Source organism: Lycium ferocissimum, chromosome 10, assembly GCF_029784015.1.
Source record: "Lycium ferocissimum isolate CSIRO_LF1 chromosome 10, AGI_CSIRO_Lferr_CH_V1, whole genome shotgun sequence".
In the NCBI taxonomy this organism is placed as follows: domain Eukaryota; kingdom Viridiplantae; phylum Streptophyta; class Magnoliopsida; order Solanales; family Solanaceae; genus Lycium; species Lycium ferocissimum.
This window is the reverse complement of record NC_081351.1, coordinates 37,558,999-37,576,927: the sequence shown is the minus strand read 5'-3', so window position 1 is coordinate 37,576,927 and position 17,929 is coordinate 37,558,999. Positions and strand designations below refer to the sequence as shown.

Genomic DNA, 17,929 nt, shown 5'->3' with positions numbered 1-17,929 from the left:
AGGCATCTATTTCCACAACAAGCCTGAACTTTTTCCGCTTGTCCATCTTCTGTTATTCAACAATGTACTAACAAAATTTCTTTCGCATTTAACACAGCTGAAATTTATCCCTTTTTTTTATTTTTTATAATTTCATAAATTGGATAATTAACCTTAGACCATTCATCCCAGATATTCCAACTGTAAGGACCACTAAGAATTGAAATATTAATTAAGCCTTTCCTCCTTTGAAGAGCTAAAATTCCTTAATCCCTTCCATTTATAACAAAGTTTAAAACGTCTAGACTTGTAACTAGTTATTTATTGAGGTTGAACATGTTCTGTTTCTATACGCCATTAATTGGCAATTTCGTGCCTACTTTAGTGGATAACTTTGTGTTCATATATGTGAAGCTACTCTTTATATAGACCAATATTGGAAGTATAATACTTTGTTTTAGAGCTCTTCAAGTAGCTGAGAACTGAGTAGAAAAATGGAAATTGATGGCATGGTCGTTGATGGACAAGTTAACGATAACCGCTTTAATAGGGAGATAACATTTGAGGTTGTCATCGTAGCATTGTTGCCGCGTCGCGGCCTCATTTTTCGCATTTGATATTGGAATTTCAAGTAAATATACTTCTTTTCTTTTTCATTGTCCATTTTATTTGACTGATCGAGTTCCAGTTTTCTAGCATTGAAACAACTGGTAATCGTAGATATACGTGCACACAAAAACTCATTTTGTTTTCCGATAAGCAGTTTAAAAAGGAACTTTCTGAGTATTTCTTTTCGAGCCAATGAATCCGAAATTGTGAATTTATGAGAGTCATAGAAAATTGCCTATTAACAGGGATGAAGTGACATATATTATGCTATCTTGCGTGTCCAAGGAAAGAAGATATACTATTTATTTTTGGAAAGAAATTTTCTAGGATATTATCGAAACCACTGGCTAGACATTGTCTCGTTCATTTGTGAACTTCAGACTAATGTACAAATCATAAAGGCTAAATACCTAGATAGACCCTTAAACTTGACAAGTTTTATAAGATGGACACTCAAACTTAGTCAGTGACCAGATAGACACTTGAACTTGGCAAAAGTGTGTCTTTTGGACATCCGTGTACATATGGCCATGTGTGTGAAATCCACTTGCATCAAATGTGTTAAGTGGACCAATTGATAAATGACACATGTAATTTCAAAACAAAAAAAAAAAAAAGGACAAATGTAACCAAAAAAATATTAGAAAAAAACTAAAAAAAATGTAAAGAAAATGCGATAAAGGCAAAAAGAAATAAACCCTCCTCCCACTACCCATTGCCCTGGCAGTTCCCCTTTCTCTTCCTTTTCGCCACCCTCCCATCCCCTTTTCCATCTTCTTTCCCAAGAAAATCCGTCCAAGATATACCATTTATTGAGTACAAGATTTAATTTTTAGAAATACCTATTTCTTGAGGGATGTTTGATTTTTACAATATGCAACTTGAATAAACTCGAAGATTTATCTGTATAAATTATGTTTTATTGAGTTTTCCTCCCTAACATTCGATAGTTTACTTGAATTTTGCTTTTTGGGTGATATAGTAATAACATAATGATGAAAAAGAAGTTGATCTTTGTGAAAATGAAAAACATGAAGCTAATGATCGAAGGAGAAGAATGATAATATAATATTCTCTCTGTCCCAATTTATGTGATGGATTTTCCTTTTTAGACTGTTCAAAAAAAAATACACTTCCTTATTTGACAACAATTTAACTTTTAAATTTTACCATTTACGCTTGACGAGATGATCTATAATCATACAAATATCTTTGGCTTATTTAAGACCACAAGATTCACAAGCCTTTCTTTATTTTTTAAATTTCGTGCCTAGTCAAACTATATCAAATAAATTGAGACGGAGGGAATAGTAAAGAAGGAGTAATCTAAAACTGTAGGATCCACGTGAAGTAATATTTTGAAATGTAAAAGATCAACTATATAAATACACGTAAGAAATTATGTGGAAAAAAAAGAAGAAGAAATCACAACTTAAGTTACTCAATCGATCATATGTGCGTGCACAAGATACCATTTGCCATGTCAGCATAAAATGTTTAAAAGACACACTTCTGTCAAGTTCAAGTATCTATCTGGTCACTTGTTAAGTTTGAACGTCAATCTTACAAAATCTGCCAAGTTTAAGAGTCTATCTAGGTATTTAGCCAATCATAAATAAATAAATGAACAAAAAGGACATTGTGAGGGTTAATTTCACGTATGGTCACTTGATCTTGTTAGAGTACCACATTGGTTGGGGAAGGCAGCATCTGAAGCAAACGTGTATTGCGTATACGACAGTGAGGTTTTAACAACCTTCACTTCATCACTCTGTATAGCTGGCTTGGTTGCGTCTCTCATAGTTGGTCGTCTCACGGTAGACATAGGATGAAGAAACATAATGGTAGTAGAAGGCTGCACTTTCTTTGCTGGTGCTCTTATCAATGGTGCTGCTCAAAACATTTCTATGCTCATCTTGAGTCACATTTTGCTAGGCTTTGGTGTCAGCTTTACTAACCGACTGTAGCAAAACACAGAGTCTAGTAATCTTATTTTGGTAAGTACAACAAATAATCTGATATAGTGTGAAATTTTTTTACATCGCCAGTTAATATTTCAGTTAAAATCACTATTTTGATTCAAATTAACTTACTGATAAAATTGAAACTTCAATGTAAGGATTTCTTAACATTAAAATGAAGAGATTCAAGAACATGGATGCTTTATATTTTGACAAAAAATGTAATTACCATTTGTATGTTTGATCATCATGCAAAGCAGTAAAGGGACAAAGGAGACATATAGTTTGGAAGTATATTTAATTACCGTATTCCATCATAATATTTGTGTATGCATTTGAAGGCTACTCGATATATACGTCGAAATGGCACCTTCAAATGGCACAGTGCATTCGGCACGCTTCCAATTCTTCGTAGGCCTCGGCATACATGCAAATTGCATAAACTATGGCACCTCTAAACTCACCCAGGGATGGCGCCTTTCCCTTGGCCTAGCCATAGTTCCAGCTGCAACAATGACCATAGGAGCACTTCTCATTCTTTATATATATATATATATATATAATATGGTGGTGTCAGGGTCAATTTCCGAACACCTCAACTATTTTACCTGCTACCTCCCTCTAGCACAAATATTGGGTATTTCTGCCCATCAAAGCTTAGTCATATGAAAAGAAATCACCTATCCCTTATTACGGGACCTTTACTTTTGAGTAGCAAATGCTTCAATTTCCTTGCCCTTGAGCTAGCCCTGCATTTTATATCTTTGACAAGAATTGAACCATTATCTTCCATAATTTATATCTCATTTTATGACCACAACTTGGGCACAGGTGCACTTCTCATTTCTGACACACCTATCAGCCTAGTTGAGCAAGGAAATTTGGAGCAGGCAAAACAATCGGTTCGTGGAGCCACTAGCAACACCGAAATCGAAGCAGAGTTAGCTGATCTTATTAAGTCTTGTGAAATTACAAGAGCTTCAAAGGAAGAGCCTTTTGTGACAATCTTTAAGAGACAACACCGGCCTCATTTGGTCATGTCCATTGCCATACCATTTTTCCAGCAAATGAGTGGTATTAAGATCATTGCATTCTATGCACCTGTGCTTTTTCGATCAGTAGGTCTGGGAAATAACTCGGCTCTATTGAGTGTTGTGATTCTTGGAGTAGTCAATCTTTGTTCAACCCTTGTGTCTACCAGTATTGTTGATTGGTTTGGTCGGAGATTTCTCTTCATACAGGACGGAGTACAAATGCTCATCTGCCATGTGCATGCTCTAACTAGTTATATAACTGGTACAACTCGTCATGCACATAAAAAATCCAAGATAAAACTCACCCTATATAATTAGTTGATGAGTTTAAGTTCTGTATACTGACGTGTATAAATTTTTTCTAGAGAATCTTTCGTTGATGTCCCTTCAGACAAACTAAATTACCTAACAGAGCCCGCAGATACAAAACCTATACACTGATATGTATAGTATATGTATATCTAAGTATGAATATACAAAATTTGTTGGATTTTGTAAACTAGATCAGTCAAAGGTATTGGGTTGTAATTATCTCTTTTCTCTACAACAAGACAAATAAGGTAACTTGAAAAATAGAAGCACACATTATTAAGTGAAGTGCCACTGGTTAAGGTCTTATTAAGGGTCCAGGTATATAAGTATGCAAAGAGTTTTAACTTTTATGTAGTGTGGTGCATAGTTCTCTTACATTATCAAGTTAAATTGACTGGAAATAACAAGTAACTACTTACAACAAGTTTGATCTTGTAACCACGAACATAGAGTAATTAGCTTGTTATAACAGGTTAAATTAGACTAATAGAGAAAAACAACCAACTGTTAGTGTATATAACGTAGATTTTTATCCTAATTACATCATTGGCTTAATATTGGTGAAGGTAGCAATTGCTTCTATACTAGCAGCTTCAATAGGTGAAAATGGAAGCAATCATATTAGCAAGCAATATGCTGCCTTAGTACTTGCCCTGATGTGTATCTATGTTGCTGGTTTTGGTGGGTCATGGGGTCCTCTAAGTTGGCTCATTCCAAGCGAAATTTTTCCGATGAACATTTGATCAACTGGACAGAGCATAAGTGTCGCCGTGAACTTTGCCACCACATCTGTGCTGTCTCAAACATTCTTGGCCATGCTTTGTCACTTCAAGTATGGGGCTTTCTTGTTCTTTGCTGGTTGGATTGCTGTTATGACCATTTTTATTGTGATGTTTATGCCTGAGACTAAAGGTGTTGCTTTGAATTCCATGCATCAAGTGTGGGAGAACCACTGGTTTTGGGGTAGATATGTTAAAAAAAAAGTTAAGTTGATTATAAAAAAGTTGGTATGTAGTTGCTTTTGTAATCTAAAACTGAGGAATTTTTTAACATAAAGCAGATCACCTTTTACCTAGATATGCAAAATTGGAAGCCTAATTATCACTATTTTAAAATAGCTGACAATTTGTAATACTCAAGATTAACCACAGTTTGTAATCCTCATGGGTTCAAATAATAATCACATTATAATTCTCCCCTTTCAATAATTGTATTACGTACAAAAGCCACATAAGAAGGACCAATAATGTCTATTCCTTGATTTGACTTATAAATAGAAAAGTATACATATAATTGGTTGAAACTAACCATACAATACGAAGTAGCTTTGTTAGTATGTCAGTTTCATAGCTCCAAGTTTATTGTAATAATAATAACAGAAAAGGCTCAAATATGCCATCGAACTATCGGAAATGGCTCATTTATGTCACTCGTTTAGTTTGGCTCATTTATCTTGATCAAACTATCGGAAATGACCCATTTATGCCACTCATCAATAGTTTGGCTCATTTATGCCATCATCATGACCAAAATGACTCATCCATGCCAAATTTTCATTAATACCAGTTTTACAATACCAGATATGACACGTGGCATCCAACTAGATTATGGTTGTGGGTGGGTCGGGTGTATGGCTCTGATTTTTTATTAATTTGGGATTTAAAATTGGGTTGGTTTAATTAAACGACGTAGATATCTAATTGGAGGGCACGTGTCATATCTGGTATTATAAAGCGAGTATTAATGAAAAATGATATGGATGAGTCATTTTGGTAATGGCGATGGCATAAATAACAATTATTGATGAGTGGCGTAAATGAGTCATTTAGATAATGATGGCGATAAATAATGCCAATGACGAGTGACATAAATGCGCATTTAAATAGTTATGACATATTTGAGCCTTTTCCGTAACAACAATCTCAAACTTGGCAGTCAATAAAAGTTTTATAGAGGGGAAACGGAGGGAGTAAATAGATAAAACCATTGTACTTGATAAAATTATAAGACATCATTTCACGTATGGTCACTCAACTTAAGCAAATTATCAAGTGAAGTCATTTTTTTTGTTTCTCATATGGTCATTTAAGTTTATACATTTGCCTTACAAAGTAACAATGGTTAAAAGTCACTTTAAAATGAAAAAAAGATCAAAATAGTCCCTTAAGTTTAGACTACTTTGATCCTTTTTCTTTTATTTTTAAAGTGACTAGTAGCCATTGTTATTTTGTAAGGCAAAACTATAAACTTGAATGACAACATGAGGAACAAAACAAAAGATAAATGACTTTACTAGATAATTTGCTTAAGTTGACTGACAATTTGAGGAATGGACTCCTTGTTTTTTCCGTGTTGCAATACATAAGTGCTAAATAAGAAGAAAATAATTGTTGGAGTAAATGGAAGGAAAGTCTGTGTCAGACTTTTCTTCTTCTTGGGCCATCTGAGCAAACTATTTCACACTATAGTACATGGCCCGCGAAAATGATACGACTACGCCACAATTTAAACGTTATTGCCAAACACCCTTTCAATTGAAATATACTTCCAAGGACAGTTAGGTATTGACTCTGAAATCATTCTAATTCTAAATCATATTTTACAAGCTGAGAAATAAATTCCATCGTCTCACAAGTCTTGTAATGATTCACTACAATATAAATCTGTACCCTGCACTAAGGGTGTGCATATGTATTAGATTGGTTCGGGTTTTTTAACTATCAAATCAAATCAATTGTGTCATTTTTTTTTTTAAGGCCTCATTTGTTTGCACTTAATGGAGGTCTGAATCTTAGGCCCCGTTTGTCCATAGATACCAAAAAAAAATTCACTTATTTTTTGGAATTTTGGAGTTGTAGTTGTGTTTGGCCATAGTTTTTGAAATTATCGTTTTTGGTGAAATGCAGTTGTAAAAAAGTGAAAAAAGTGAATTTTTTTTAAAAAACAAGTTTTTTGAGTTTTTGGTATTTCGGAATACAACTTCAAGTTGTATTCGGAATTTTCGTAACACAACCGATTCCGAAAAAAAAAGTGAAAAAAATTTCCAAAAAAAGTGAATAATGTTTATGTTAAATGGCACCTTAATCATTGATTTTCATTAAAGTGCATTTATTTTTAATGTCGAATCTTAGAATATTCAGATTGACATTAAGTTCATTTGTTTTGTTTTATGAAAGCCTCTTAATAGGTCCGAATAGGTAATGATAAACGATAACATAGCTTTTAACACCATTCAGACTCATTTAAATAATACTCTTATTTCATAAAATCTTCCACGACTTCTCTTCTCATGCCCCTAGCTATCCTTTCTCAACTAGATACCAATTTTTAACCTTTTGAACTAGTAAGTTTTCATAATTTAGTGTAGTATTTCTGATATTCGTAAAATCTTGGGTGCATTGATGTTTACCAAGAACTCTTGAAAGCGCAAAAATTAACAAATTAACTGTAATAGCAAAATCATTTTCTTGAAGTTTTTTGGAGTCTCTTAGAAACTTTGTTTGAAATCTCATGTATGTCTACCTACTTCATGATCTAATCTGCACCATAAAAATTAAACATGAGTGAATCCATCTTCTCAATAAAATACCTACCTCCACTTCCCAATCTTTGAAAGATCGCAGTAACTCTATAAGACAATAACAACGAATTAAAAAAAAAAAAAAAAAAAAAAAAAAAAAACTTGAATACTACATAACCCTCTACTCAAATTTGGAACTTAATACATAATACAAGCTTCAAGAAACAACAAAGAACGTTCAGAAATTGTGCCAAACATCGAAAAGTTTACCCCTTTTATCTTTTTTTAATAAAGTTTCTTATTAGAAAACAGCTTGTGGGATCCAGCCATAATAGCTCTCTATCACTTTCAGTTGATAGAGAAAGGTTTCCCATTTTAATAATAAGCACAAATTCTTACAAAATTTAGTGTTACCTTGTTACACTAATTTATTATATTAATATATGGAGTAACTTTTATTTACATTTTAGATAGTTCAAATTATTTATCAAATATAAATATTCAAAATATTTTTTTCTATCAAAAAATAAATTTATTTTGCTGAAATAAGATTTTTGTAATATTTGATATATTGGTTAATTCCATATGTACATTCAGATATTGAAAACAAATAGTCTTGATCGTTCAGTATTCAGATCTAAAGACAACATTTTAATATTCAGATGTGCATTCAGATTCAGATATCTAGATCTTAATGCACATCTTAATATTCAGATGCTTATTTAGATTCAAACGTCTTAATCTTAATGTAAACAAATGAGGCCTAAGTCTACTAGTCCGGAAACGTGCATTGCACGTTTATCCCGAAATACTTCGTATAAAATTTATTTTGCAAATGAGAAATTTTAAATGATTGAGTTCTTTTAAAAATAGAAATCCAAACACACACACACAAAAAAAAAAATAACTCGTAATCTGAAGTTAGAAGATCTTGTAAAGCTGAGGATACTTTAGTGACATAAAGTGTACTTTAATTTAAAGGCTAATACATACTCAAACATATATAAAGACAAGCTTATAATTACCTCGTAAAAATTAACAATTATGCGTGAAAACTAAAAATTAAACTAATACACACTTTCAATCCCATCATGATCAACCCAACGTTGTCATAAGTCATGAATTTTCCTTACTCAAATACATTAATATTAAAAAAAAAATAGTAAGAAGTAAATGAAAGGGAGATAATTATATACATAATTATTGCGAAACATTAAAAAGGAAATATAACTCTGCATATGAAAAATATTAATATAACAGTCGAAACCGATAAAAATTGGAAAATAAGCTATCGTTTTTACGATTCATAAGTACGTGAAGTTGAATATGATGGGGAGGAAAAGCCAGTTAAAAGAAAAAGTGGTTGTGAACAGAGGCGGATCCAGGATTTAAATTTTAGGGGTTCAACCTTAGATTTTTAGTATTGAACCCTTTATATTTTTAAAGTTATGGGTTCATATCTACTATTTGTTAGAATTTTAATAATTTTTTACACATAAATTTATACTTCGCGTCGAAAGTTAGGGGTTCAATTGAACCCCCATTTACTATGCTAGATACGCCACTGGTTGTGAAGGTTATAATACAAAAAAATTATAACCCATAAGTAAACACCAAATTAAATTTTTAAATAAAATAAAAATAATGAAGTTAAGCTGTAAATTATGAATTGGTGGAAAGAAAGCAGAAACATGAGAGATATTTATAATAATATGTGTGGAAATTTATAGGATTCTTTTTCAACATTAATAAGAACATGAAAGGTTTGTATAATTTTGATAGTACTCTTAGACTTGTCATCATAAATAGCGAAATGGTCTAAATTGGACTAATAATGGTAACTTTTAGACTCTTCATTACTATAAGTTATGGAATCGATGGGCTTATTCATGCAAAAAAGAAGATAAAATGTTGGTATATATATATATTACTCCCTCTGGATAAAAAAGAGTGTCTACTTAGTCTCTTTTTTTGGATAAAAAAGAGTGTTCACTTATCAAATCAAGAAAGAATTCACCTTTATCTTTCCAGATTTTCCCCCATTAAGCACTAAGTAATCAAATCTCAATACCTATTTAATTAGGAGCAGTTTAGTTAAATTACCTATTTTTTTCTAGGAGTTAGTATTTTTCTTAAAGGTTGTGCAAATGGCTAAATGGACAATCTTTCTTATCCGGAGGGAGTAATATTTAAAGGTCAAATGATTGCTTAATTTTTAGGTAAAATTACTCAAATGACTACCTTATGGTAGTTTCCTATCATTTATAGCTACCCTTTTAAATATTACCATTTGTAGCTATGTTTTCCCAAATTAAGGTATTTTTTCGAATGTATTTCATGCGTGTAAATTCATAGAAACACAAGAAAAAGAAAACATATCCCTTGATTTTAGGCCATGACGGTGGAATCATTTAATTAGTTATTAATTGGTATTTTTTACCATACTCTTTAACAAAATCAGATTTTAGATTTCTTTTTCATAACCGTTTCTATTCCTTCATCCAATCTTCAACATTCAAATGTAAAAAATCAAAAATTCAAAATTTGAAAACATTCAACAGCCAATGTATTTGAAGTTTTCAATATTGATTTCGTTTTTTTATTTATTCATGTATTTGATAGCATGCTAATGTATTTGAAGTTTTCAATCAAACTCCATATATTTTATTTTAAATATCATGTATTTGTGTGAGTAACAATTTGCATCACCCATGTATTTAGTGGTAATGTATTTGAAGTTTTCAATATTGATTTCGCTTTTTATTTACCCATGCATTTGATAGCATAAATAATGTATTTGAAGTTTCCAATCAAACCCCATGTATTTTATATTAAATCTCATGTATTTGTGTGAGTAACAATTTGCATCACCTATGTATTTGATGGGAATAATTTGAACAAAATACATAAATATATAGAAAACTTACCATGTATTTGTGTCACCCGTGTATTTGAAACTAGATGAACTGATGGAATTAATTTGAACAAAATACACAAATATATAGAAAAACTTACAAAAATACACCACCAACCACAACAATTGGTAGTTATATCATAGAACATACACACACATATATATATATATATATATATATATATATATATATATATATATATATATATATATATATTTTCCATCTTCTCAAAATCTTAAAAACTTTCTCTCTCCCCTTCTCTCGTGTGCACTGCCATAACCACCACCATGGCCTAGAGCAGAAATAATCACTTTCACCAAGTTAATTTTGTGGAAGAATAATAACACAAATAGCGAAAATTTCACGAAACAAAGGAAATGGGATAGAACGTGAAAGAGGCCCACTTTGACCACATATGCCTTGAATAACCGTACTGAAAATACCGTTTCGAATTGCAATATCCCAAAATGGAAAATCGAATTATTGTGATTTTTGATAATTCACAAGGCAATAGAATCTGAGGTGATGACTGATATACTGGAACTTTAAAAGAAGAAAGAAGAGTACTTTAAAAGAAAAGAAAGAATATGACGAATCTTCTTAATTGGTGAAAATGGAAGTGAAATTTTTGCAGAAGGGTGAAGAGAGGAAGAAGACGACTATTTAACTGAGCATTCACAGATCTTTCCTTTTTAAAAAGGTAAGAATTTATGAAAAAGGAGAGAGAATGGTAATGTATATTAAGTGATTAATATTGTTACCATTAAAAGGGGATATGGGATTGGGGGTGCTAATTATTAGGTGTATTTGTGAAATGGTAATTGAAAGTTACTATGTAGCTATAATAGTTAAATTAGAAAAGTATTTAGTTATAATTAGTAATTAAAATAAAAGGTAGTTATTACCAGTAATTATGTATTAAAAGTAGCTATAACGTGTAAAAAATCATAATTTTAAATGGCTTTTAACAGGTGAAATAAGATAACTCATCAATTTAATTTGGTAATTAATTGCTATCTTAATGGATTACTGTTAAATTCGAATGGGACGTGAGATATATCCTTATGGCAAAATGATTAATGACAACAATAGTTAGTAAAAGGTGATTTCAATTGGAGTTTTAGATAAGGGATAATTTGTTGTTTAACTTCTTAAGGGCAGTTTAGTAAATCAATTTTGCACTAAGAGGCTTCCCACTTTGTATAAAATGATAAACGAAACCAAACTAACAAAAATTGGATTTTTCAACCTGGGGTTTTTCGATTTTCTCGGGTTTTCAAAATTTTTGCGGTAAAGTCTTCAGACAACATATAATTTGTATTTCAAATATTTCTTTAGCCCTAGTAAGATACAACTATCTAAGGTGTTTCTTAAGAAAAACACAAAATATTATATGAGTGATGAAATTGTACTAAAAAATTCAACAAAAAAATATAATAAAATTGCCTAAACAAATATTATTAATTGATAAGTCATAATGAAGTCGTACCAACCTCTCACACTTCCGTACTGAGTATCCATGCATCTCCTTTGCATATGCCCGAACCATCTCAGCCTCGCTTCCGACATCTTATCCTCCACCGAGGCAACTCCCACCTTGTCTCGGATACTTTTATTCCTAATTTTATCTCTCTTAGTATGCCCACACATCTATTGTAGCATCCTCATTTCCGTAACTTTCATCTTTTGCACGTGAGAGTTCTTGACTGACTAACACTTCGCTCCATGCAACATAGTTGGTCTAACCAACACTATGTAGAACTTGCCTTTAAGTTTGGTTGCCACCTTCTTATCACACAAGACTCCGGATTCGAGCCTCTATTTCATCCACCCTGCACCAATACGATATATGACATCATTGTCTATCTCTTAATTTTCGTGATAATAGACCCAAAATACTTGAAACTTCCTTTCTTTTGAATGACCTAAGTACCAAGCCTCACTTCCACGCTAGCCTCATGTGTGACATTACTGAACTTGCACTCCAAGTATTTAGTCTTGATCCAACTCAACCTGAACCTTTTAGACACCGGTTATACGTAACAAAAAATAGCTTAGCATCTCAACGACCATTTTTATACAAAATGATTCTTCCTTTGTTTATGGTAGAGACTCCATTTGTATGAAATCAAGTTTTTAGGATCCGATGGCCCTCGATGTGGGATGAGCCTGTGCAAAAATAATCAAGTCATCATTTGTAATACTCCAGTTTGCTAAGGCATCTGTGAATTGGTTGGGTTCTCTATAACAATGTCGAATCTCGCAAGTAATGAATACTTGATATCTTTTGTATTTTGAATATGAGAAATGATGCTCTTCGTTTTCCAAGGGATATTGTAGTTGTCTTTGATCATCTCAACCATCATTTTTGAATCACATTCCAAAATTACATTGCTATACCCATTCTGAGAACACCATTCCAGGCCATTTAGAACAACTTGGCTTCGACCATATTACTAGTAATCATTCTAACACTTCGAGCAAAAGCCATGATAAATTGTCCTCCATGATCTGTGCGTATTCCTCCTATTCCAGCTCTTCCCCTTGCAATCCTTCTTCCATCAGTGTTGATCTTCACCCAATTTTCAGGGGGCTTAAATAATTTCACCACCGAATTTTCAATCTTGAGAATAAGGCCCATAACCTGTTGATAAATAAATTCCTATATGGAGCTTCATTCAGTATTACTCTTTGCTTTGGAAATTACCCATTTCAGATGACAAAAGATCTATTATTGGATTCTCTTTGTATAACCTTTGTTACCTCCATATACGACTAAACTATAAAATTTATTAAACCATTCAAAATTCTAAGTACAAGCTTGATATAATATGTTAAAAGACAAAAACTATAAAAAAGTTTAAGAAATATTTATAAAATATATTGCAACAAATACTTTTATGTATAAACCAATTATGATTGGGTTTTTTCTTAATATCAAACCAAATCACTAATCCTTTTTTTTTTTTTTAGTTTGACTTGAATTATCGGTTTGGTATCCTGCACATGCTCTTCAATAACCAAAACAAGCAACCAAAACATGCACTTCATCTCTAATAGGTTATCATCAATGAATCCCCATCCCTACTCATGTAAGGCGAGCTATATAATCCCTGAGATGTAAGGTGTCTTTGTACGAAAATGAACAAACTTTGAAACCAAGTGGATGTGAAGTAAGTTATTTGATGAGATGGTCCATGCCAAAATTATTAATGGGACTAATATTGTTGTATCGTCAGGGTGCTTATCTGGTTTATTGTATTAGAGTGTATAACGTAGAACGTAACTGTTCTTTGTGCTAAAAAGTAATGAAAACAAGCTTCATATTTGCTAAACACTGATGTTATGGGATGGAATAATTCCTTCAAGCCAAGTGATGAGAGAGTCAATTTTAGAGAAAAAAAAAAGGACATCAAATTCGTGTTGCCATTATTTTTCTGAGTTAGTTGAGTTCTCCAAATTAAATACTGTTTCGAATACAATAAAACTAAGTACCCAGTTTTAGAAAAAAAGGACATCAAGAGAATAGTTTGATAAGAAGTAGACATCTATTTCCACAACAAGCCTGAACTTTTTCCGCTTGTGCATCTTCTGTTATTCAACAACGTACTAACAAAATTCCTTTCGCATTTAACAGAGCTGAAATTTATATTTTTTTTTTGTTAATTTCAGAAATTGGAAAATTAACCTTAGACCATTAGTCTCAGATATTCCAACCGTAAGGACCACTAAGAATTGAAATATTAATTAAGCCTTTCCTCCTTTGAAGAGCTAAAATTTCTTAATCCATTCCATTTATAACAAAGTTTAAAATGTCTAGACTTGTAACTAGTTATTTATTGAGGTTGCACATGTTCTGTTTCTATACGCCATTAATTGGCAATTTCGTTTCTACTTTAGTGGATAACTTTGTGTTCATATATGTGAAGCTACTCTTTATATAGACCAATATTGGAAGTGTAATACTTTGTTTTAGAGCTCTCCAAGTAGCTGAGAACTGAGTAGAAAAATGGAAATTGATGGCATGGCTGTTGATGGACAAGTTAACGATAACCGCTTTAATAGGGAGATAACATTTGAGGTTGTCATCACTAGCATTGTTGCTGCATCAGGCGGCCTCATTTTCGGATTTGACATTGGAATTTCAGGTAAATATACTTCTTTTCTTTTTCACTGTCCATTTTATTAGATTGATCGAGTTCCAGTTTTCTGGCATTGAAACAACTGGTAATCGTAGATATACGTGCACTCAAAAACTCATTTTGTTTTCCGATAAGCAGTTTAAAAAGGAACTTTCTGAGCATTTCTTTTCGAGCCAGTGAATCCGAAATTGTGAATTTATGAGAGTCATAGAAAATTGCCTATTAACAGGGATGAAGTGACTTATATTATACTATCTTGCGTGTCCAAGGAAAGAAGATATACTATTTATTTTTGGAAAGAAAATTTCTAGGATATTATCGAAACCACTAGCTAGACATTGTCTCATTCATTTGTGAAATTCAGAATAATGTACAAATCATAAATAAATAAATAAATGAACAAAAAGGACACTGTGAGGGTTAATTTCACGTATGATCACATGAACATGTTAGAGTACCACATTGGTTGGGGAAGGCAACACTTGAAGCAAACGTGTATTGTGTATACGATAGTGAGGTTTTAACAGCCTTCACTTCATCACTCTATATAGCTGGCTTGGTTGCGTCTCTCGTAGCTGGTCTTCTCACGGCAGCCATAGGACGACGAAACATAATGATATTAGGAGGCTGTACTTTCTTTGCTGGTGCTCTTATCAATGGTGCTGCTCAAAACATTTCTATACTCATTTTGGGTAGCATTTTGCTAGGCTTTGGCGTCCGCTTTACTAACCAGGTAGGAAAGCATAGAGTCTAGTAATCTTATTTTGGTAAGTACAACAAATAATCTTATATAGTATGAAATATTGTTTACACCGCCAGTCATTATTTCAGTTAAAATCATTATTTTGATTCAAATTAACTTACTGATAAAATCGAAACTTCAATGTAAGGATTTCTTAACATTAAAATGAAAAGATTCAAGAACATGCATGCTTTATATATTGACAAAAAAGTATTTACCATCTGTATGTTTGATCATCATGTAAAGCAGTAAAGGGACAAAGGAGACATAGTTTGGAAGTATATTTAATTACCATATTCCATCATAATACTTGTGCATGTATTTGAAGGCTACTCATGTATACCTGTCAGAAATGGCACTTTCAAAATGGCCTGGTGCATTCAGCACAGGCTTCCAATTCTTTATAGGCCTTGGCATTGTTATTGCAAATTGCATAAACTATGGCACCTCTAAACTCACCTGGGGATGGCGCCTTTCCTCGCCCCTAGCCGTAGTTCAAGCCACAACAATGACCATAGGTTCACTTCTCATTCTTTTTAAAAAAAAAAATATAATGGTGGTGTCAGGGTCAATTTGCGAACACCTCAACTATTTTCTCAAGTAACTGCTACCTCCCTCTAGCACAAATATTGGGTATTTATCTTTGTTAAAGCTTAGTCATATGAAAAGAAATCATCTATCCCTTATTACGGGACCTTTACTTTTGAGTAGCAAATGCTTCAATTTCCTTGCCCTTGAGCCAGCCCTGCATTTTATATCTTTGACAAGATTTGAACCATTATCTTCCATAATTTATATCTTATTTTATGACCACAACTTGGGCACAGGTGCACTTCTCATTTCCAACACACCTAGCAGCCCAGTTGAGTGAGGAAAATTGGAGCAGGCAAAGCAATCGGTTCGTGGAACCACTAGCAACACCGAAATCGAAGCAGAGTTAGCTGATTTTATTAAGTCTTGTGAATTTACAAGTGCTTCAAAGGAAGTTCGTTTTATGACAATCTTTAAGAGAGAACATCGGCCTAATTTGGTCATGTCCATTGCCATACCAGTTTTCCAGCAAATGAGTGGTATTAATATCATTGCATTCTATGCACCTGTGCTTTTTCGATCAGTAGGTTTAGGAAATAACTCAGCTCTACTGAGTCTTTGTGATTCTTGGAGTAGTCAATCTTGGTTCAATCCTTGTGTCTACTGGTATTATTGATCAGTTTGGTGGGAGAATTCTCTTCATACAGGGCGGAGTACAAATGCCCATCTACTAGGTGCATTCTTTTACTAGATATATAACTGGCACAACTCATTATGCAAATAAAAAATCCAATATAAAACTCACCCTAAATAATTAGTTGATGAGTTTAAGTTCTGCATACTGAAGTGTATAATTTTTTTTCTAGAGAATCTTTCATTTATGTCCCTTCAAACCAACTTAATTACCGTTAGTAGCCCACATATACAAAACATACACACAACGTATATTATATGTATATTATATGTATTGTATATGTATATCTAAGTATAAATATACAAAATTTGTTGGATATTTTTTAAACTAGATCACTCAAAGGTATTGGGTTGTAATTATCTCTTTTCTCTAAAACAAGCTGAAAGAGTTGGTTTTTGTTATGTGATAGAAAACTCATGTGCCAATTTTAGTTGGTGACTTCTATTACTTGGAGCCAAAGAATGCTCAATTATTTGGAGCCAAAGGATGCATTGCTTGGAGTCAAATGATGCTAAGATGTGGAGGATAATTGAAATGCTCATGTAGCCACTTGGAGCCCAAGTCATTGTTTGCCTATAAAAGAAGAGGCAATTATTCTTTGTTCATCATCCCAAAAATTCATAAATCCTTTGTAGTGAGTAGAGAGTTGAGAGAGCAATTCTCTTATGTGTAACTGGGATCTCTCCCCTTTCTTTATTAATAATATAAAGGCAACTGTTCTCTGGTGGATGTAGGATCATTTTGATCTGAACCACGTTAAATTTTGTGTTCTTTCTTTTACGTTTCCGCTAACACAAGCCAAATAAGGTAACTTGAAAAATAGAAGCACACATTATTAAGTGAAGTGCCACTGGCTAAGGTCTTATTAAGGGTCCAGGTATATAAGTATGCAAAGAGTTTTAACCTTTATGTAGTGTGGTGCATAGTTCTCTTACATTATCAAGTTAAATAGACTGGAAATAACAAGTAACTGCTTACAACAAGTTTGATCCTGTAACCACGAACATAGAGTAATTAGCTTGCTATAACAGGTTAAATTAGACTAATAATGCAAACAACTTTATATTGTCCGTATATATAGCTCAAATCCTTATGCTAATTACATCATTGGCTTAATGTTGGTTGATGTGCCAGGATTTTGGCACATCTAATGCTCTTTAACTCTAAGTTTTACTTGTTTTCGAGCAAGTTCGTGGTAGTTTGATGTGTTTTATGTGTTGTGCAGGTATTTTGAAGTTAGAATGCTCGAAAAGCGAAAAAACGAGGAAAATAGGCAATCTGTTCTGATAAGCATAAGGACGGACCGTCAACATGCTCGACGGCCCATCAAATTGCCTCGTCAAAAAGTTCCTGCGAACTAACAAAAACATCAGAGCATACTCAGATCGTCGACTTGCACCGTCGACATGATCGACGGTCCGTCGAAGTGCTTCGATGGTGGAATTCCTGCAGGGTGATAAAAGTGTACTCAGATTGTTGAGTTGGTCGTC

At 32.9% G+C, this 17,929-nt stretch overlaps 2 pseudogenes; both read left to right on the top strand.

Moving 5' to 3' along the window:
* Nucleotides 1–488: 488 nt before the first annotated feature.
* On the top strand, nt 489–5,027 carry LOC132034859 (sugar transport protein 5-like; annotated as a pseudogene).
* A 9,299-nt stretch (nt 5,028–14,326) lies between these two features.
* The window catches only part of LOC132034858 (sugar transport protein 5-like), a 4,734-nt pseudogene continuing 1,131 nt past the window's right edge, over nt 14,327–17,929 (top strand).